Here is a 22,676-nt window from a genome sequence, read left to right as displayed (position 1 = left end):
GTCCTGTCTGACCCTTTGGGTGATGCCCTCTATCGTTTTCATGGCAGACTCAATACGGGGTGGTTTGCCAGTGCCTTCCCCAGTCATTACCATTTACCCCCCAGCAAGCTGGGTACTCATTTTACCGACCTCGGAAGGATGGAAGGCTGAGTCAACCTTGAGCCGGCTGCTGGGATCGAACTCCCAGCCTCATGGGCAGAGCTTCAGACAGCATGCCGGCTGCATTACCACTCTGTGCCACAAAAGGCTATATATTTGGTCATATCACCCAATAAATGCTTAACGTGACTGGGAGATATGCTTAAATTCCTCTTTTACAATGTCTTTGTATCTGTGGGAACCCAGTAGTTGAAGATCTGCCACACTATCTACTGAAATTTCCACTTCACACAGATCCAAGGAGGAAAGTTCTAAATAAAATTATTCCAGGGGCATTTTCTTCAGCTCATGATAAATTAAAGTATTTGCTTTCTGATACGGATCCATTCGTGACACAAAGGGTTGCCACCTTTGCTTTGGCCGCTGAACTTGTGGCAAATACTGTGGGCTTTCTAAGTAGCTAATGAGCAGAATGTATGGTCATATCACCCAATAAATTTTAAATGTATATAAAAAATTAACTCTCACCCATTCGGGGAACCCATCCAGGCCCCTTAAGAAATCCCAGGGTTTTTATGTTATCCTGGTCGAGAAAGCCTGCCTTATAATATTCTGAAATGAAATGTCTCTATAATTTATTATTCCTGTAAATCTCCGCTGACTGCTCAGACTTGTTATATGTATAATGCTGATGATGAACATTCTGACCAGCGTAATCCACACGGACCATTTAAATCCACACTGCAGGCTACCATAAGCAAGAACCTCCTTAATTTCTATGTGCGAATATGTTCCGAATGCCAGAAGCCTTTGCTTGCATTAAATGTGTACCACAGAATAGATGCTTATTAATAATTCCTCCCTTCAGCCAAGAATGAAAACTTACACATACCATCTGGTTTTATTGTGCTACTTCAGGCCAACACGGCTACCCGTTTGTATCTATACATACCATATAGTCCACTAGAGGGCAGAAGACGTTAAGAAATTCTATTTTGGAAGAAGTTGCAGAATAGATTTAATGTAGCCATTGGTGGAACTACATCATAAGTTTAGACCAGGGGTAGTCAAACTGCGGCCCTCCAGATGTCCATGGACTACAATTCCCATGAGCCCCTCATGGGAATTGTAGTCCATGGACATCTGGAGGGCCGCAGCTTGACTACCCCTGGTTTAGACTCTGGATTTAATGGCCTTTTGGAGGGCCCTCTGAGGAAGGCCTGATTAAGCACTTAGCCAAGTGCCAGATCCAGCTTCTGGGTTAGGTTGCTTGTTAGGTAGAACATGGCTTTGTGCCAGCTCCTGTGCCACATGTGCTGTCCCACCTAAGCATAGATAAGGACATTGACAGATGACCAATGAGGTCAGTTTTAGAGGCCAGCTTAACTGGATGTAACAGGATAATTTTAACATGGCTGGCTGCATGTGGAGGAGGAGTGGGGAATCAAACCCGGCTCTCCAGGTTAGATTCTGCTGCTCTTAAGCACTACACCATGCTGGCTTTCAACAGTCCTCACTCTTCTCTAGTCTTAGGCCAGCAGCCAAGCATCTCACCACATTCTAGTCCCCAATCCATCCTAGAATTGGCAGTAGAACCATGTAGGTCTCCATGGGAACCCAACTGGATAACTTGATGTATCTCCATGGCAACTGACCTGAGGTAGGTACAGAGGGCCTTCCCAGGCTGGTAGTAGTGGATGGAGTATCCCACCTTTAGCCACATGGTCATTTGGAATGGCAGACCTTCAGCAGCTCGTAGAAGGCAAAGGAAAGGGCACATTTACATTACTAAAGGTCATTATACTACGTCTGAGAAAAGGGACTCAACTGAGGACCTGGGGCACGGTCACAACGCATACTTACACCAGTAAGAATGAAGCCAGTGGCCTAATAAGGTAAAGGTAAAGGTATCCCCTGTGCAAGCACCGGGTCATGTCTGACCCTTGGGGTGACGCCCTTCAGCGTTTTCATGGCAGACTCAATACGGGGTGGTTTGCCAGTGCCTTCCCCAGTCATTACCATTTACCCCCCAGCAAGCTGGGTACTCATTTTACCGACCTCGGAAGGATGGAAGGCTGAGTCGACCTTGAGCCGGCTGCTGGGATCGAACTCCCAGCCTCATGGGCAAAGCTGTCAGACGGCTGCCTTACCACTCTGCGCCACAAGAGGCTCATAGTGGCCTAATATCTGTCCATAATTCATAGAGTTGACAGTCTCCAGGTAGAACCTGGAGATGTTCCAGAATTACAAATTATTTCCAGATGAGAAGGATCTGGTCCCCTGGAGAAAATGGCTGTTTTGGTGGAGTTTATTATACCCTGCAAGGTCCCCCCCTTCCTCATCTTACTACATTCCCAGGTTTCACTGCCAAATCTCCAGCCCAGAGTTGGCAACACTAATAATCAAGACCTTCCTCTTGGTGTGTCACCTCGCCTCCACTGTGTTTCTTGTGATATGAGTAGTGGGTGCCAGCTAAATGTGACAGCTGATGGCCTAGGCACCAAATTACACATTGGGCAAGGAAGTGGGTGATGGATCTCCTCATCTTTCTTTTTCAACCTCACACAGCAAGGTGGTCTGAGTGCTGCTAATTTAATTGGGAGAGCAATGTGGGGGCACACTTAATGCCTTTCTCCATCACATTTCCCAATCTAGATCTCAATATTTACTGTGAGAAGGAGGGGAGAATGCAGGTATGATACACAGGCAGCGTTCTCATTCTCCATGTGGGGCTTAGAGATCTCCTGACTACAGAGATCAGTTCCCCAGGAGAAAAAGGCCCCTTTGGAGGGAGAGTTGTATGACATTATGCCCTGTTAGGCTCCCTCCTCTTCCAAAATCCCATCCTTCTTTGGCTCTGCCCCCAAATCTTCCCACCTAAATAGTACACCCTTCCCAACTTCTGCATTTTTGTTTTCTTTCTTTGTGGCTCGCCACCCACCTAAACGTAGAAGATGGGGGCACCTGAAGGAAGGTCTGTGAAGATGACCTTCACGTTGGGGTAGGTTTTGGTGGGAGTAGACAATTCTTCTCAGCCTCTGCCTCTGAAGTCAAATGAGTTCTAGGCATGGACTCTGGATACCCATTTTCTATTCCCCTCTCAACAAACCCAAATCCAAGCATGGTGGGAATTCAGATTATACGTCAATGAAACATATTTTACTTCATTTTAGAGGGTAGCCATGTTGGTCTGCCAATACACCAGCTGCATTTGAGTGCAGTTGAGATTTGGGCTTATACCCCAGTATCTATACAGTGGTGGCCAAATGGTGGCTCTCCAGATGTCCATGGGCTACAATTCCTATGAACCCTTAGCAGCATGGCAGGGGCTTATGGGAATTGTAGTCCATGGACATCTGGAGAGCTACCATTTGGCCACCCCATAGAAACTTTTGTCCATCTCTAAGGTGCTTCTGGACTAAAGTCTAAATATTCTATATAGTTCATGTTCAGTTAATGTTTATGCTGGCCCTGGAAAGGAATGTAGAATGCCCTGCCCCAAACGTGGATCATGAGAAATGTTGCAGCCTAAACTCTTTTGTTGCACCTTAAACTCATCATCATCAGAGTAAAAAAAAAAGACATTGTCTCTTCCTTCTGTAAAAACTGAAATTCTCAGGTGGCTGAATTCGGTGCCAGGTAGGACATCCTGTATTTGCAGCCAAGGTGAGACTGAAATGCAAAGCAGAGTATCCAGACAGCCTAGTAAGCAAGTCTAGGACAACTTTAGCGACTAACAGTGCAATCCAAAAACCCTTCTTTAACTCTGTTCAACTTTAATGGTCTTAGGAGGATGGGCCTACATGGTTTTAGAACTACACAGTAAGAAGTTTAGACTGACACAGGAAATAATATGCTTTATCGTACATGCCATTGAAGGTATAGATGGCTTGATGTGCTTCATCAGATGCATGAAGGAAAGATGAAATAGGCTATTGCATACAAGGTGCAGGACATATGGGGGGGGGACCAGTGGTTCAGTGAGAGATAGCAGGGAATGGGGGAGATAAGTTTCCCAGATCCAAGATGGGAAACTCCTGGAGATCTGGGGAGGGTGGGGGCCTCAGTGGGATACAATGCAATGGAATGCACCCTCCAAAGCATTTATTTTTTCCCAGGGGAGACAATCTGTGTAGACTGGAGGCTGATCCTCCCTAGTGAGAGAACATCTGCTTGGCCTGCAGAAGGTTCCAGGTTCCATCCTTGGAAAGTATAGTTTAAAAGGATAAGGTAGCAGGAGATGTGAAGGACCTCTACCTGAGACCCTCAAGAGCTTCTGACAGTCTGATTGCACAGCATTGACACTGATGGACCAGTGGTCTGATTCAGTATAAGGGAGAATCATGTGTTGATGTATAATTCAGTTTGGCACTGTGAGGGAAGGCTGAGGGACTTGGGAATGTTCAGCCTGGAGAAGAGGAGGTGGAGAGGGGACAGGATTGCATTTGAAGTATTCCAAAGGTTGTCACTTGGATTAGGCAAGAGAGCGGTTCCGGTTGGCAGCAGAGGATAGGACCCACAGTCATGGGTTTACATGTAGAACAGTACCGGCTACATAGCAGGAATACTTTTTTTCAAAGTCAGAGTAGTTCAGCAGTGGAATGGGCTGCCTAAGGTGGTGGGGAGCTCCCCCTTACTCATAGTCTTTGAGCAGCAGCTGGACAGCTCCATATCCTGAATGCTAGGCTGATCCTGCATTGAACAGGAGGTTGGACTAAAAAGGTAAAGGTATCCCCTGTGCAAGCACCGGGTCATGTCTGACCCTTGGGGTGACGCCCTCTAGTGTTTTCATGGCAGACTCAATACGGGGTGTTTTGCCAGTGCCTTCCCCAGTCATGACCGTTTACCCCCCAGCAAGCTGGGTACTCATTTTACCAACCTCGGAAGGATGGAAGGCTGAGTCAACCTTGAGCCGGCTGCTGGGATTGAACTCCCAGCCTCATGGGCAGAGCTTTCACACTGCATGTCTGCTGCCTTACCACTCTGCGCCACAAGAGGCTCATTGAGGTTGGACTAAACCGTCTTTAAAGTACGATTAAGTAAGCATAAATAATACATATAGATTTACAAATTTGTATACAAAAGTTCAACAGGTGCAGTACAAAAATAGTCAAAGCAGAAGTCCAACAGGTATAGTACAACAGTTTGTTCAAACTGAAGTCCAAATGATGGTCTGGTAGTACCCTGTTTTATAAGTTGTCGTCTACAGTGGACCTAAATGATTAATGTAAAAATGTAGAATAGTGCAAAATATGCATATAGATATAGATATAGATATAGATATAGATATAGATATAGATATAGATATAGATATACAGAGAAAGAGAGAGAGAGAGAGAGAGAGAGAGAGAGAGAGAGAGAGAGAGAGAGAGAGAGAGATGATTTTTTCTTATCCAACAGGAAAAATGTCCTCCAGATTCATCTAGTACAACCCTCTGCAGAATGCATGAAATTCACAACTACTAATATTTCAGGGGCTGAAATATGAACACTTAAGTCCATAACTGCACGAGCAACCCTCATAATGATGTTTGGATATGTTTATAGAAGGGCAGATAACTTTCATGGTCACTAGATGTCACTCTATACATATGAATAGAATCTCAAAATACAATGAGTTCAGCCCCTATGTAAAGAAATAAAAATGATAGGGAATCTAAATCAATAACGTGTATAAGTCAGAGAAAAACATATAAATAAGTTAGAGAAAGCTATGTAAATCCAGAGAAGAATTTTAGACCCACAGGACAGGAAGTAATATTCTTAACTTGTGAATGCAACATGCTTATTTTCTAAGCAATAATGTAGGAATGTCAGTTTTATTAGATTTATATCCCTCTTAAGGTTTTGTATTAAAAATGGTCCACCAATGGCACCGCTCTGATTTAATTTTTTTATTCGTGATTTATGCTCTAAAATCTGGACTGTTATGGTCCCTCCCTCCGTCATCTATCTATCTATCTATCTATCTATCTATCTATCTATCTATCTATCTATCTATCTATCTATCTATCTATCTATCTATCTATCTATCTATCTATCTATCTATCTATCTATCTATCTATCTATCTATCTATCTATCTATCTATCTATCTATCTATCTATCGTTACATTTCTAGACTGCGCCTACCACACCTGGCACCTTGGGTTGATTCACTATGAAACAGCTAAAATCATAAAAGGAAATAGTTAACACGACAGTATGAATGACCCTAGCTGTGAGCCTGTTCTTATTGGCTTATACACACACACGAGGCTCCAAGCCCATTGCTCCGAGGGATGCAACTGGTGCTAGCAGAGGGAGGGCACAACTGGCTCGATGTCACCCTACCTGAGGTCGGTGTTGGCGGCTCGTGCAACGTCAACGGTAGGTGGCTAGAGGGCAGCTGTGGTGTACTGGGTGGACTTCAGGGGAGATCTATCCCAGGGGTAGTCAACCTGTGGTCCTCCAGATGTTCATGGACTACAATTCCCATGAGCCCCTGCCAGCGTTTGCTGGCAGGGGCTCATGGGAATTGTAGTCCATGAACATCTGGAGGACCACAGGTTGACTATCCCTGATCCATCCCATCCAGCATAAAGACCTAATTAGGTGGCCTTGGGCCACTTATTGTTGAGGGCGGGTTGATAATGGCTGCTGTCTAACCCCCATTTACAAGATTACTGCTAAAATGGAAGGGAAATCCCATGTTCATCTCCTGGAGTAATTTAGCAGAAAGATGCAAATCACGTATCATGTGAAGCAGCCACTGGTGTCTGCAGTGCGCAACTGGAGAGGCCTTTATTAAGCAGGAAACATTGCATAGGATGAGGGGATGGATCTCTTAGCTCATGCACCATGCATGCTGCTAGGTGTTGTAAGCCAGGAGAACTCAAGCACCATGAGTGGGCATAGCCATAAAAGTCTTCCTTGGGTTGGCAGCACATTTTCAAAGCAACCTTCAAAGTTCCTTGTGCTTTTAACAGTTTTTATAAAATGAATCTGTAAACAATTATTATCTCTATCAGTGTACCATTTTCTGTTCATTCCCCATGAATGCTGTAACATCCAGGTTGGCTCCGAGTCTCTTGACCTTCCTGGCCACTTTTTCTTTTGGGGCTTTCCTGGGTGTCTTTCTTGTGAGTCAGTATTTCATGCCCTGGCCAAGGATGACTCCCTAAACTGATGATGCATTACCTCTCTCCTCTCTTCCCTGTAATCAGTATGGTGTCTGGGGCATTATTTCCACTGAGGGTGGGGACAGAGCTATTTCAGTAACTCCAGAAGCTCTGGTTTATCTGGTCTCCAAGGGTTTATATAGCCTGGAGAAACTGTCAGAGTGCTGGAGCTCTGAGGTGCAGAGAGAAGGAGCTACCTGCTTTCCCAAGGGAGCAGAAGCCAGAGATTTCATACCATTGGGTATAACCTTCTGGACAATTTACTTGAGTTATAGGTGACCTTGGGTAAAGTATATATTTGAACAGTGGAAGGGCTGCAGGACCAGGAGAGGCAAGTGAATGATAAAGTTTCTTGGACAAAGTTTCAGGAAAGGCAAGTGGTCGGGAGTTGTTTTGTAAAAGGAAAGGTGGTGAATCCAGAACGGAATTTAGATTAACTAATAACATCACTGAGTTGGTTCCTACCACCACAGACCCCTCCCATGGGATGGGGAATATTATTGGCAGCTGCTTGGATGCTACTGGGGCAATGAAATCTTCAAGTAATGTTTTAACTGGTTTTAATTGTTTTAATTAATACTGTACCTGTGTTAAAGTTTTAATTTTAATGTGATTTTTACTACATTGTTAACTGCCCTGAGCCGTCTTACTGGGAGGGTTGGCATATAAATCTCTGGGAGTGGCGGTATATAAATCAATTAATAAATAAAGCATAAATAAATAAATTTGCTTCCAGGCCTGGATAACGATAGCTATCTGCACTGATCTGGGATTACACAGCAATCCTTTGTGGTAGACATTTTGGAAAGTATTATTGGGTTCAGTGCCCTTAGGAGTCCTACCTACCCAATTCATTCTAGCTAATATCACAAGAGCCTCTTGTGGCGCAGAGTGGTAAGGCAGCAGAAATGCTGTTTGAAGCTGTCTGCCCATGAGGTTGGGAGTTCGATCCCAGCAGCTGGCTCAAGGTTGACTCAGCCTTCCATCCTTCTGAGGTCGGTAAAATGAGAACCCAGCTTGCTGGGGGGTAAACGGTAATGACTGGGGAAGGCACTGGCAAATCACCCCGTATTGAGTCTGCCATGAAAACGCTAGAGGGTGTCACCCCAAGGGTCAGACATGACCCGGTGCTTGCACAAGGGATACCTTTACCTTTACTGTGGGGTCCTCGATACTGAAGAGAAAACACTTGGCACATGGTCAGAGGAACTAAGTCACTGCTCCACAGTTTCTGAGGCTGGGCTGAGGAACTGAAGATCTGACACAAACGAAGCTCTCATTGTAGGTTATAACAGGTCAAAGCATAAGCCGCACAAAAGGGGGAGGGACTGTCGGGAGCCAGGATGTCTGATTTAAAAAACCTTCCTTTCATTTTCTTGGCTGGATTCCTGTACTTTTAATAGCAATGTGACAGACAAAATTTAGAATGCAATGTCCCTGGGCAGCTGCTCAGTTCACCGAAGTCAAAAAGGATACAAAAAATAAGTGACAATGTTCATTAGAGAGGTGTAGTCAGGGTGGGAAAGTTTCAATGGAAACTCCTTTATGGCCTGTCCTGAGAAGTTTGTGCCTTCACAGGGAGCCAGGCAGGTGGATTTTAGGCGAGTGCTTTAGAGTGAGTCCAAGCTTCCTCATCCATCATGGACAGTAGAAGAAGAAGAAGAGTTGGTTCTTATATGCCGCTTTTCCCTACCCAAAGGAGGCTCAAAGGGGCTTACAATCGCCTTCCCATTCCTCTCCCCACAACAGACACCCTGTGAGGTGGGTGAGGCTGAGAGAGCCCCGATATCACTGCTCGGTCAGAAGAGCTTTATCAGCGCCATGGCGAGCCCAAGGTCACCCAGCTGGCTGCATGTGGGGGAGCGCAGAATCGAACCCGGCATGCCAGATTAGAAGTCCGCACTCCTAACCACTACACCAAACTGTATTGTCTGTGCTGATTGGTTACAACTCCGCAGGCAGGCAAGCTGAGAAAGGTGACAGGGACCGACATGTAAGGTATAAAATGGCTGCAAGTCCCCCAAAGGCTGTCTCTGCTTACAGAGAATCCTTTGAGGGTGTTCAGAATTTGGCTTTGGCCAAATATGGCGATAGCTGCTTTAGAATAGCTGTTGTCACAACCAACAACTTGGCAAATTTAAAATCTAGGCTTGGTTAATTTTCATTTTCCCACAAGTCAGTCGGTGGCTGGTGACTTTGGAGGTTTTCTCTTAGTCTTTGCACCATTTAAGGCAGGTGTTCTCAACCTGCCATGGGAGGTGGGACCAATCTGAAGACTTTGAGATGTGCCCAAAACATTGGCTGGTTGCAGGTTAAGGATCTTTCTACCGTAGAGGCAGCTATCTCGAAATTGGTGTTCCTTACAAACACAGTGATGACGCCTCCTGTGAACTGCTGAAGCACTACCTACCTTTCCAAGGCAATTGGTACAATAAATTTTATGTATCAACAATGTTTTTTGACTGACATTCCCCACAATACTTTACAGAGCCGGTGGACTATCTATATATATAAATTGTTTGATAAGAGTATAAGGAATCAACCACTGAAGAAAAATTGTGAAAACGGAGTATATCTAGAAACCGTTTTGGTTGGTCCTTAAAAAAATTATTGATACATAAAATGTATTGTACCAATTGCCTTGGAAAGGTTCTGTTTTTCTCTGTATATGGTTTGAACCTTTCTTCCTTTTTTGTATTAGAAGCACTACCTACGCCAAAGAAATGGGGGAAATCCAGGATTGACTCTTTGATTTATGAATCTGGGGGAGAAGGGAAGTGGGTCTCAGGAAACATTATTGGTGGATTTGGTGGTGGACTGGCCGTGTAATTTATACCAATTGTTCCTGATCAGTTCTTATCCTAGAGAATCTTATGGGGATCCTTAAGCAGCAAGAACTATCGGTGCTAGCTCACTCATTGTCTTCTCCTGCACGGCTGCCATTTTGTGGGAATGGGTGAACCAATATCCATTGATAGGACAGAGGAGCTGAATAGTCCTGCAGTGCTGCTTGGAGCATCACAAGAGTCACTCAGCTAGGCTTTCCCCAGAGACATTTTAACTTCCTAATCCATCCCTGGTGGGTGCAATGATACCCACAGGCACCATATTGGGAATCACTGGCCATGAGTCATAATTAGGTCATTGTGGTGGGAAATGTTGCCCAAGTGTTCTTAAAAAGTGTAAATATTTATGGATATTTACTTGACTATTTTATGTTGTGGTAGGAAATGTTGCCCAAGTCTTCTCAAAAAGTGTAAATATTTATGGATATTTACTTGACTAATTAGTTAAATTAACAGTGCTATCAAGGAATCAAGATCACATTTCTAGTCCTTCTGGATTCTCTAGGTCTGGATCCTTCTATGTGGTATCAACATGTCTGGCAGTGATCCAGGATCTGGTTCTTCTGGCCCACCTGGTGTCCCTCCTGTGCCAAAACCCAATAATCCTTTGGTTCCAGTTCCAGAGCAACCTTGGCCAGTGGGACCTCCCAGACCTGCAGATCCTCAGCCGCTGGGACCTCTTGTGCCTGGGAAGCCGTGGCCAGAAGGACCTCCTGGGTCTCCAGAACCTAGACCCCCAAGATCTCCTCAACTACCGCCAGGACCCAACAACCCCCAACCATTTCCAGGACCGTCCAATCCTCCTAAACCACCCTTGCCTGATGATCCATATCTACCTTCATCAATACTTCCTCTTGCACCTTGGCCGCCCCTGCCTGAGTGGGATGATTCAGGGAACCCTCCTAAGAACCGTTCTGATGAAGACTAATTTTCTTCTAGTTGTTTCCCTCTCAGCCTCCTTTCTGCTGCTATAGAATCACACCATGTCTTACCCTACACATTCCAATACCTTCCTGATGCTACCGAGACTTATTCAGAATTCAGAATGCCACCCAGGTGTAAACCTTTTCATTATTTTGATGTTTCTTAAAAGCTGCTTAAAAGGATTGAGGCCTTCCATGTTTATAATCTGTTGAAGAAGCAATTTAATTTTGGTGTCCATGAAGCTGAACAAATGTCTACCACCAACCTTCAATCAACCCACCCTCCAGTATAGCACTTTGTTTTGATTTGCCTTTATTTTTATTGTCTTTCAGTTAATTTGATCCACATTTGCACCTGTCTTTCTACGTGTGTGTGTAGCTTTTCTGTCTTATTCAGAGCTAGTTTGATACAATTTCAGCTATTTTAATAAATGGAGGCAGGTGGTTGTGACTTGCCCAGTAAAAGAGGCCCCCAATAAAAATATTTGAATTAGAAATCTGTTTCCTGTGCTTGAATGCAAACCTTTGAGCTATTTAAATGTAGATGTACTACATTTGAAGTTGCAACTGATCCCAAGATGACAGTGATCAAGTTCCCTTGGAGAAAATGGCAGGCTTCGAGAGTAGCCTGTATGCATTATGATCCTTCCTCTCTCCAATCTCTGCCCCCTCAGGATTTACCCTCAAATCTTCAGGAACCTGGAGCTGGTAGTTCTAACCCTCCAATTACAGTCAAGAAAATCCCCTGGGAGGATTATCCAAGTACTAGAATGAGGATGATCATGAGGAGCAAATGGAGAGAAAGAAAGCAGATAAGGTCCTCAAGACGAAAGAGATTTCAGAGATTTTTTGCTGGTGGCCTGCTGGTTGCTCTCCGGTAGCTAGTGCTACATATGTTGGTGAATCCACTTTTTGGGATTCACCAACTAGGGCTTTAAAATAGAGGATGAAGCTGGCTGTTTACTGTTGAAATGCTGCACGTTGGCAACGTCATATGGACCGTTTATGCACTGGAGGTTTAATGCCAGGTTGCAGGCTGGAGTTTTAGTCGTGGCAGATTGCCCCACCTCTTCCTGCACCCACATGGGGAAGCATTTGGCCCAGTGTGCCTCATCCACCCCCTATCTGTGCTCCTGCACAAGAGCTGGGGCAGTGAAGTTCTCAGTGCATAAACGGTCATGGAGAGGCTGGAATATAACGACAACAAATGGTAAGTATCTCACTATTTTTAAAGGGTGCGGAAATCCCCTTAGATTTATACAAACTAAAAATAAGAGAAATGCAGCAGTGTCATGGAAACATATGTTTCCAAAGGACAGTTTCCCCCTCCCCCCACAATATTTTTGTTATCAATGAGGTTTAAAGGCAAATTTTTTGTTCTGAAATAATTGGTACAGAATAAGTTTAAGGATAAGCTAGGGAAGCTGCAGCTAAGAGCCTTACAACATGAGGAAATAAGCCCTGCCCAAGCTTGAAATGCTGTTGTGACCAGCTGTTTTCACAGCTCCCCTTTCCATCTATAAGTCAGATCCAAACACACCTACAAAAATGTCCCTTACAATAAAATGTCATAAAGTCAGCATGCTCCACAAAACAGCATTAAAACCAATATATATTTTAAAACCAGTATTTAAAAAGCTGGAACTAATCCCAAATAATTACACCGTAGCAATTTCTGAACACTCTGTCTCGATCCCTTTTTGTGGAACAAGATGGGGCAAAGCAAACCTCCCTAAATCAAGAATTTTGGAACTGCATTGTTACCACAGAGAAGACTTTGTCCTTTTAATGTTGATTTTCCTCTTAGGCTAGGTTAAATGGCTAAAGAGTGTGATGCAGAAGAAAAAGGCAACTTTCCCAATATAGACAAATGTGTAGCAAGATTCCACAGAGCCTGGCTTGAGACGAGGGTTGTAAGATCCTCCCTGGCCACTGGTGGGGATGAGGGGTAGGACTGCCAGATCCAGGATGATTTAGCAATGGAGCCTGGGGAGGACAAGGGGCTTCAGAGAAGTACAGTGTCACAGAGATCACCCTCCAAAGCATGATTGTTACTGGAAATAAACTTGTCTCCTGAATATATGAGGGGGCAGGGGTTAGCAATTCTAAAAGACATGCTAAGCAAGATAGGTAACAATCAAAATCTCCATCTGTATAAATATTGGGATTATCCTTTCCTGAAGGCTTGGGCAGAGATAAACTTTTAAATTAAAAAAAAAAGGATTTTTTAATTGAAAAACAAAAATAAAGTCTTTAACACACTTTCATGCTATTTAAACCAGCAAGCATACAAGAAGAAAGTAAAGGGTTCAGATGGTGTAAAAGACAATAAATATCTTGGGTCAGAAAAAGATGAATGGCTACCTTCCAGTGTGTAGATGTCCAAAAAAGAGGAAGCAGCAGCAAACATCCAGCTGCTGCTTTGTATCCAGTGCGCAGTTTGTATCACGGAATGCCACACACCAAACTGGGTCAAATGTGTCTTGTTAAATGGCCACATTTGTGTCCTAAGGCTGGGTCGGATGGTTAGCTCCTAAAACAATATGTTTGAATTAATTATTGGTGTGAAATAAAGAAAAGGAGACTCACAAATGGTTCTAGAAAGTATGTGACAAAAGATCCTTGATAGGGTTTTCTCAGGTAGTTGTAACATTTGCATCCTCACCTGAATGGGGGCTCGGGTGTGACGAAGCATTATGTAAAAGTGAGCTTGATGATCTGGTATTAAAGGATGGTGAAATGGCAGAAGTAGGTAAATCAATCAGGAAGAGAATAAGGAAAAGAATGACCACAGGTATGAGAAAGAAGCTAAAGGCTATCATATCCATTAGCAAGCTGCCAGAGACCATTATACCATTGTTGATTCCTTCCGGGGTGAGGGAAAAGGTCAATGACCAGACTCCTTGTGCAATTAATCAGGTCACTCAGCATGATCCAAAATCCTGCCAGAGGAATATGGCAACTTATTAGAGCAAGCAGGTATTACCTCTGGCATGTAAACATGTCTGGACAGGTTCCCCAGCCTAGCCATACTTTGCTAAAGATGCACCAGATATATTATTAAAAGGAGGTTCATTGCAAACTCTCCTTTATGCACAAGGAGGGCTCCAGGGGCCTAACGAGCTGTAATTTGGAGGGATCCCTAGGTCCCACTTGAAAGCCGGCATCCCTTATTGGTCCTGGTGTTATTTAATTTATTTATGCATGGTCTCAATGAAGAGGTGTCCATATTTACAGATAATACCAGACAACCAAGCATGATGATCACCCCCATATATATGGATGTATTTATCTGGTTTCCCTACAAGGGTTAAATGCAACACAGGCAAGGTAGTTTTGCTAGGGAAAATGGTGTGAAGGGAAGGAAAAAGAGCTAACCCTCTCTGTCAAGTTCTGCAGCTCTGATCCAAATTCCACCTTGTTGTGTTTGCTTTTCAGGATTAAGGAGGGGAAAGAAACATATAAATCTGTTCATGGAAGTCCAGCATATCTATTGTGGATCTCAGAAAAGCAAAATACGTGTTAGGGATTATTGGGAAATGAATTAAAAACACAGTATCCCAAATGACAATGCCTTTCTATGACTCTATATGATCAATGGCCTGAATATGAAGAAAAACATCTGTTAAATTCCATTCCCAGACAGCTGTGAACATTTGAGAGCCACCACAAGGAAATGTTTCCTAAGGGCTGGCTTGCAAAACTCTCAAAGTTTCTTTCTGGCAGTGCTAGTATGTGTCATGCCCCCGCTGCCACCTCCCGTATGGTTTACAAGGCTTCCGAGAAAAGGCATCTGTTATGTCTGTGGGCATTTGGCCACTGATGCAAATGAGGGCTCCTGCCAGTCAAGGAACTAACCAATCAAAGGAACCTGTTAAGGTCCAACCAGATCGCTCTGCTTAGGGCCAATTGGATTGCTCTGCTTAGGGCCAATCAGTGGCAACAGCGGGCTGCCTGAAAGGTATAAAAATGCAGGAGTTTGCCTGTTTTTCTCTGTTCAGTATTTGGAGTTTGTTGCTGGAGTTGCTAAATAAAAAGAGCTGTTCTGAAGAATTGGAGTCTGTGTTCACTGAACGCGCAGACTTAATAGCATCCATTCATTCTGAACGTTGGATGCTATTGTCTCTGACTCAGAACCCATGGGGAAATGGAGGGTGTGCCAGAGAACCTTGAAGGTTCTTAGAGTACTAGAGGAAGGGTGATTTCAAAATCCCAGATGAACCACAAGCAATTTAATCAAATCAGAATTGTGCAGAGCTGGAATATATCACAAAGGGCCATCTAGTCCAGCCCCCGCCCCTTTCTCGGGGACTTAAAAAACACACACATTCTTGATAGGTGCTCATCCAATCTCCTTCTAAAAAATTTCCAACAAAGGATATTCCACCACCCTCTGAAACAGCATATTCCATCTATGAACAGCCCTCAACATCAGAAAATGCGTTCTACTATTTAAGTGGCACCTCCTTTCCTGTAATTTCCATTGCTTCTAGTCCTTGTCTCTAAAATGGCAGTAAACAAGCTCGCCCCCTCTTCAACATGTCTGCTTTTTAGGTAATTAAACACAGCTACCATACCTGGGGTTTAGTTGGAATTCTAGGAAACTCCAGGCCTCACCTTGAGGATGGCAACCCCATTTGACCCACAGATGGTCAGCTCTGGAGATTCTATTCTGCTGATCATTGAGGGCCTAAGGAAGTTTAGGGAAGGCTAAACTTTGCAGGCATCTAGGCACTCAGAGAAATCAGAGAATAGCTTTAAAGAACAAACCTCAACAGAGAGGAAAGTCCTATTTTATTCAATGGGGCTATGTGTTTTGAAGGCACATGCCTTCTGAAAGCACAGGGGCCAGTGTCTGGTATGGGAGGACAACCTTGGGACAGCTCCAAGATGGAAAAGAGATGGGTTACAAGAGTAATGAATACAGCATTTTCTGCTGTTTGTGATTTAATGACTCACTAGCCCCTGGTGACTTTTGCCCTGGGGCTGTCCTGTGACTCAACATTTTTTTTTTGTCATCCTTCCAATATAATTCAATATGGTGTCTGGGGAGTTGCTTCCACTGAGGGCGGCGACTTTGCTATTTCAGTAATACCAGCTGCTCTCGTTTAGCTGGTCCTCAAGGGTTTATAAAGCCCAGAGGAGCCCTTGGAGCACCGAAGCTCTGAGATTCAGAGAGGAGGAGCCACCTGCCTTCCCGAGGGAGCAGAAGCCAGCCATTAGGTGTAGCCGACTGGACAGAATACGCAACAAGCTCTGCAAAGGTGACCTAAGAGTGAGTTGTATGTTGGGACTGGGTCAGGGCAACTGTCAAGAAGGAAAGGAGATACTTGTTACCGGAGCCAAGTAAGGATTATTTTCTAGTGCAGAACATGTGCCTTGAATTCAGTCACTTTCCTGTCAAGCAGATGGAGCAAAAGAGATCTGAAAAATATATATTGCTGGCGAAAAATTATGCAGGTTATAACTTACTTGGGTGATAGGTCCCTGGTGTGTGAAGTCTGTGACCGTTTGTGGGTTTTGCTGGTGTTATATAGATAGATGGAAAAGGCACAGTGGCTTTCAACTGTTGGGTGGGAGAAGACCCTGGTTTTAGAAATATAATGAAAGTTTGCAAAATTTCAGACATCTAAATTCAGATTTTTATAACATATCTCATTGGAAATTACTGTTTGACATGTATTGAAATCAGATGAGAAATTTGATGTGAAATTCACCTGTTTTCAATGGCTGGATGAATGAAGTTAAGGTGAGTGATTAAATTATCCAGAAAGTTACATATTAGATACGGTAAAATAATGGTTGTCGTGTTTGTGTGGAATATTTCTGTCAGGACTGTCAAGTATTGCAGAATTCTCCATGTCAAATGTGGATATGAACCATGAAGTATTCATGGATTAACTATTCATGTATCAGGGTAAGTTCACAGAAAGTATTGGACAATGAAATCAACAGATCAGAAACTGATTGGCCTGTTGCTTAGTGGTAGAGCATTAACTTGGCATGCCAAAGGTTCCATGGTATCTCCTCATAAAAAAAGAGTAGTTCATACTTGGAAGAGCTCTACTGGAGACCCTGGAGAAACACTACCAATCTGAGTAGACCTTGATGGACCAACCAATGGTCTAATTCAGGATAAGGAAATTTCATGTGCTGAATTCTGGGAGAAATGGGGGAGGGGTCATTTCAACTCTAGTTTTGAAATTTTAGAAGTAGCAGAAGCTGGAATCATCTTCACTGGGAGACTTCAGAGACAGCTAGAAGGTGGCTCTTATGAATTCTCATTGGTCAACGATGCTTTGAGTATATAGGAGGGGCCAAGTCTCAGTGGTAGAGCATCTGCTTTGCATGCAGAAGGTCCCAGGTTCACCCTCTGGCATCTCTTATTTAAAGCATCAGGTAGAAACCAAAGTGAAAACCCTTATCTAAGTCCCAGAAATCTACTGCCAATCAGAGTAGACTATACTGACTTTGACAGACCGAGATTCTGATTCAGTAGAAGGTGTGAGCTGGATCATTTAATCCCAATACATGCTTTCCTTCTCTGTCATTTGATAGATGGTGATGAGGCTATCCATTCTTTAATTAATGGAAGTTCATAACAGTGTTTCCTCATTCCATCAGTCAGTTACATCTCCTATTGATTATTTTTGGGTCAGACTAGGTGTGTCCGAAGGAACTGGGCAGATGTATCAAAATAACACTGTTTCCCATTTCTCTAATCTACAGCATTGGATCTTCCACTGAAACCTCACCATGTCTAGTAGTCATTCTGGGTCTGATTCTTCTGAACCACCCAAACCTGACAGTCTTCAGACATTGGTATCTCAGATAATTGGAAAACCAGAAGACTCCCCTTCACATTCAGACTCTAGACATCCAGCTCAAACATCAAAACCCTTAGAACCCAATGAGAAAGGACCACCAAAGCCACATAAGTCACCCCTGGGTGATGATATAACTTTTCCTGGGCTTCCTCTTGCTCCTTGGCCACCATTGCCTGAGTGGCCTGTGGACCCTCACAAACCTGACAATCTTCAGACAACGGTATCTGAGGTAACTGGAAAACCAGAAGAACCTCCTTCACATTCAGACTCTAGACATCCAGCTCAAACATCAAAACCCTTAGAACCCAATGAGAAAGGACCACCAAAGCCACATAAGTCACCCCTGGGTGATGATATAACTTTTCCTGGGCTTCCTCTTGCTCCTTGGCCACCATTGCCTGAGTGGCCTGTGGACCCTCACAAATCGGACAATCTTCAGACATCGGTATCTGAGGTAACTGGAAAACCAGAAGAACCTCCTTCACATTCAGATTCTAGACATCCAGCTCAAACATCAAAACCCTTAGAACCCAATGAGAAAGGACCACCAAAGCCACATAAGTCACCCCGGAGTGATGATATAACTTTTCCTGGGCTTCCTCTTGCTCCTTGGCCACCCTTGCCTGAGTGGACTGTGGACCCTCACAAATCGGACAATCTTCAGACATCGGTATCTGAGGTAACTGGAAAACCAGAAGACTCCCCTTCACATTCAGACTCTAGACATCCAGTTCAAACATCAAAACCCTTAGAACCCAATGAGAAAGGACCACCAAAGCCACATAAGTCACCCCGGAGTGATGATATAACTTTTCCTGGGCTTCCTCTTGCTCCTTGGCCACCCTTGCCTGAGTGGCCTGTGGACCCTCACAAATCGGACAATCTTCAGACATCGGTATCTGAGGTAACTGGAAAACCAGAAGAACCTCCTTCACATTCAGACTCTAGACATCCAGCTCAACCATCAAAAGGACCACTGAAGTCACCCCTGGGTGATGATATAACTTTTCCTGGGCTTCCTCTTGCTCCTTGGCCACCATTGCCTGAGTGGACTGTGGAGCCTCACAAACCTGACAATCTTCAGACATCGGTATCTGAGGTAACTGGAAAACCAGAAGAACCTCCTTCACATTCAGACTCTAGACATCCAGCTCAAACATCAAAACCCTTAGAACCCAATGAGAAAGGACCACCAAAGCCACATAAGTCACCCCTGGGTGATGATATAACTTTTCCTGGGCTTCCTCTTGCTCCTTGGCCACCCTTGCCTGAGTGGACTGTGGACCCTCACAAATCGGACAATCTTCAGACATCGGTATCTGAGGTAACTGGAAAACCAGAAGACTCCCCTTCACATTCAGACTCTAGACATCCAGTTCAAACATCAAAACCCTTAGAACCCAACGAGAAAGGACCACCAAAGCCACATAAGTCACCCCTGGGTGATGATATAACTTTTCCTGGGCTTCCTCTTGCTCCTTGGCCACCCTTGCCTGAGTGGACTGTGGACCCTCACAAATCGGACAATCTTCAGACATCGGTATCTGAGGTAACTGGAAAACCAGAAGACTCCCCTTCACATTCAGACTCTAGACATCCAGTTCAAACATCAAAACCCTTAGAACCCAATGAGAAAGGACCACCAAAGCCACATAAGTCACCCCGGAGTGATGATATAACTTTTCCTGGGCTTCCTCTTGCTCCTTGGCCACCCTTGCCTGAGTGGCCTGTGGACCCTCACAAATCGGACAATCTTCAGACATCGGTATCTGAGGTAACTGGAAAACCAGAAGAACCTCCTTCACATTCAGACTCTAGACATCCAGCTCAAACATCAAAACCCTTAGAACCCAATGAGAAAGGACCACCAAAGCCACATAAGTCACCCCTGGGTGATGATATAACTTTTCCTGGGCTTCCTCTTGCTCCTTGGCCACCCTTGCCTGAGTGGACTGTGGACCCTCACAAATCGGACAATCTTCAGACATCGGTATCTGAGGTAACTGCAAAACCAGAAGAACCTCCTTCACATTCAGACTCTAGACATCCAGCTCAAACATCAAAACCCTTAGAACCCAACGAGAAAGGACCACCAAAGCCACATAAGTCACCCCGGAGTGATGATATAACTTTTCCTGGGCTTCCTCTTGCTCCTTGGCCACCATTGCCTGAGTGGACTGTGGACCCTCACAAATCGGACAATCTTCAGACATCGGTATCTGAGGTAACTGGAAAACCAGAAGAACCTCCTTCACATTCAGACTCTAGACATCCAGCTCAACCATCCAAAGGACCAGTGAAGCCACATAAGTCACCCCTGGGTGATGATATAACTTTTCCTGGGCTTCCTCTTGCTCCTTGGCCACCATTGCCTGAGTGGCCTGAGGAGCATTGCAAACATGTCACTCCTCGTGGGCCACTGGTGCCCAGAAAGCCAGAAGGACCATCTGAATCTCCACACACTAGCCACCCTTAACCTTCTCAGCCATCAAAACCATCTAGTCCTCCTATGCCACCTTTGCTGGAAGATCCATATCTACATTTTCCTTTGCTTCCTCTTGCCCCTTGGCTACCATTATCTATATGGGATGATTCACTGATTTCTCCTAAGGACCATTCTGATGAAGATTATCTTCCAGCCATATTCTTCATGATTCCTTATTTTATTGCTATAGAATCATATTCTGCCTTTCCCCAACCATTCCTATACTCCCCTTATTCTACTTACATTCAGATGGACTGCCAGCTGTAAACTTTACCATTATCTTGTGGATTTGGAAATTATTAAAGGACAGAATCAACCATGTTTGTTATCTATTGATGAAGCAACTCATTTTTAGTTTCTGTGCATATATGGAAGTTCTGGGGAAATAATTATTTTTTATTTCTATCAATGGGGTCCAAATAAGCAAACTGAAGTCTAGTAGAAGCAAAGTCTTTATTCAGTGTCGATCCCTACAGAAGTTCAAGACACTGACCCAGTTCCTTTGTCCAGGATGAACATTTATAACAGGTTTTACATCAGATGAATATATTAACATACACCAATAGAATCAGGCTACAACAGATCTTGCAAAAGTTATTCTTCAGTCCTTTCTCCTCCAGGACCTATTGGCATCAGGATCATGCATAACTCTTCCTCGCTTTTCTCAACCTACTTTTAAGAATACGACCACTACATGCATAGCACGGTTGCTGACCAGGCAATTGATTCAGGTGGGTAGCCATGTTGGTCTGAAGCAAATAATCAAATTTGAGTCCAAAGGCACCTTTAAGACCAGCAAGGAAACTCTGTCCATTTAAGGCAGAGAGGGATGCAGACTAGCTCTTTCTAGAACAGGGGTAGTCAACCTGCAGTCCTCCAGATGTTAATGGACTACAATTCCCATGAGCCCCTGCCAGCGTTTGCTGGCAGTCAAATGAACATCTGGAGGACCACAGGTTGACTACCCCTGCTCTAGAAGATAAGAATGAAAGTTAGCAAAGCAAATCAAGCTTTCTCTGGGTCAACCCTCTCTCTTGTTGATTTTATTTGCTCCTTAGAAATGATGGCTGCACTATAGCTCAACACTATACTTCCAATCGGAGACAGGGGCGCATGGCGGAGATTTTCCTATAGAATTGCCAAGGTCGGACACGACTGAACGGATAACATCATCATCATCATCATCATCATCATCATCATCATCATCATCATCATCATCATCATCCTTCCAATGAGTCCCCCATCAGCCAGCCACCAAGGCATCCACCTGCTATATAATGTTGTCCTGACATATCATTTTAGCTGTGTTCCTGCCCATCACATCTGTCAATATCTGTCTGTCTGACTATCATCCGTCTTGTTTGACCTAGAGCTACTTTTGCTTCTCGTAAAGGTAAAGGTAAAGGTATCCCCTGTGCAAGCACCGGGTCATGCCTGACCCTTGGGGTGACGCCCTCCAGCGTTTTCATGGCAGACTCAATACGGGGTGGTTTGCCAGTGCCTTCCCCAGTCATTACCGTTTACCCCCCAGCAAGCTGGGTACTCATTTTACTGACCTCGGAAGGATGGAAGGCTGAGTCGACCTTGAGCCGGCTGCTGGGATCGAACTCCCAACCTCATGGGCAGAGCTTTCAGACGGCTGCCTTACCACTCTGCGCCACAAGAGGATCTTTGTAGGGAATTGTAGTCCATGCTTCTCATAGCATCTGCTTTTATACAAGCGAATGCGATTTTGACTAATGGAAGAAGCTTTCAATTAAAAAAATGACTTTGATTCTGTATTTACATGATCCTTTGTGCCTCTTTGGACTTGCAAGTTCACATTAGCCAGTCTCCCTGATCTGTGCAGTATTTGTGAATGCCCACCCACTGGGTGGGGGTCCACCACATCCGTTGCAGATTTCTGAGCGAATAATCATATATTGTCAGCTATATTTAGCTGATGCCCAGATAATTTGTACTTTAGAGAATGTTTTGTCAACTAGTCCTCCAACAAGGGCTGGATATGAATTCCTGCTTTCTAGTCAGGGAGAATGAGCCTCTTCTGGCGCAGAGTGGTAAGGCAGCAGAAATGCAGTCTGAAAGCTCTGCCCATGAGGCTGGGAGTTCGATCCCAGCAGCCGGCTCAGGGTTGACTCAGCCTTCCATCCTTCTGAGGTTGGTAAAATGAGTACCCAGCTTGCTGCTGGGGGGTAAACGGTAATGACTGGGGAAGGCACTGGCAAACCACCCCGTATTGAGTCTGCCATGAAAACACTAGAGGGCGTCACCCCAAGGGTCAGACATGACTCGGTGCTTGCACAGGGGATACCTTTACCTTTAGTCAGGGAGAAGCATC

The sequence above is a fragment of the Paroedura picta genome, chromosome 3, assembly GCF_049243985.1.
Source record: "Paroedura picta isolate Pp20150507F chromosome 3, Ppicta_v3.0, whole genome shotgun sequence".
NCBI lineage: Eukaryota > Metazoa > Chordata > Lepidosauria > Squamata > Gekkonidae > Paroedura > Paroedura picta.
The sequence above is the reverse complement of the archived record's forward strand: the minus strand, read 5'-3'. Positions refer to the sequence as shown.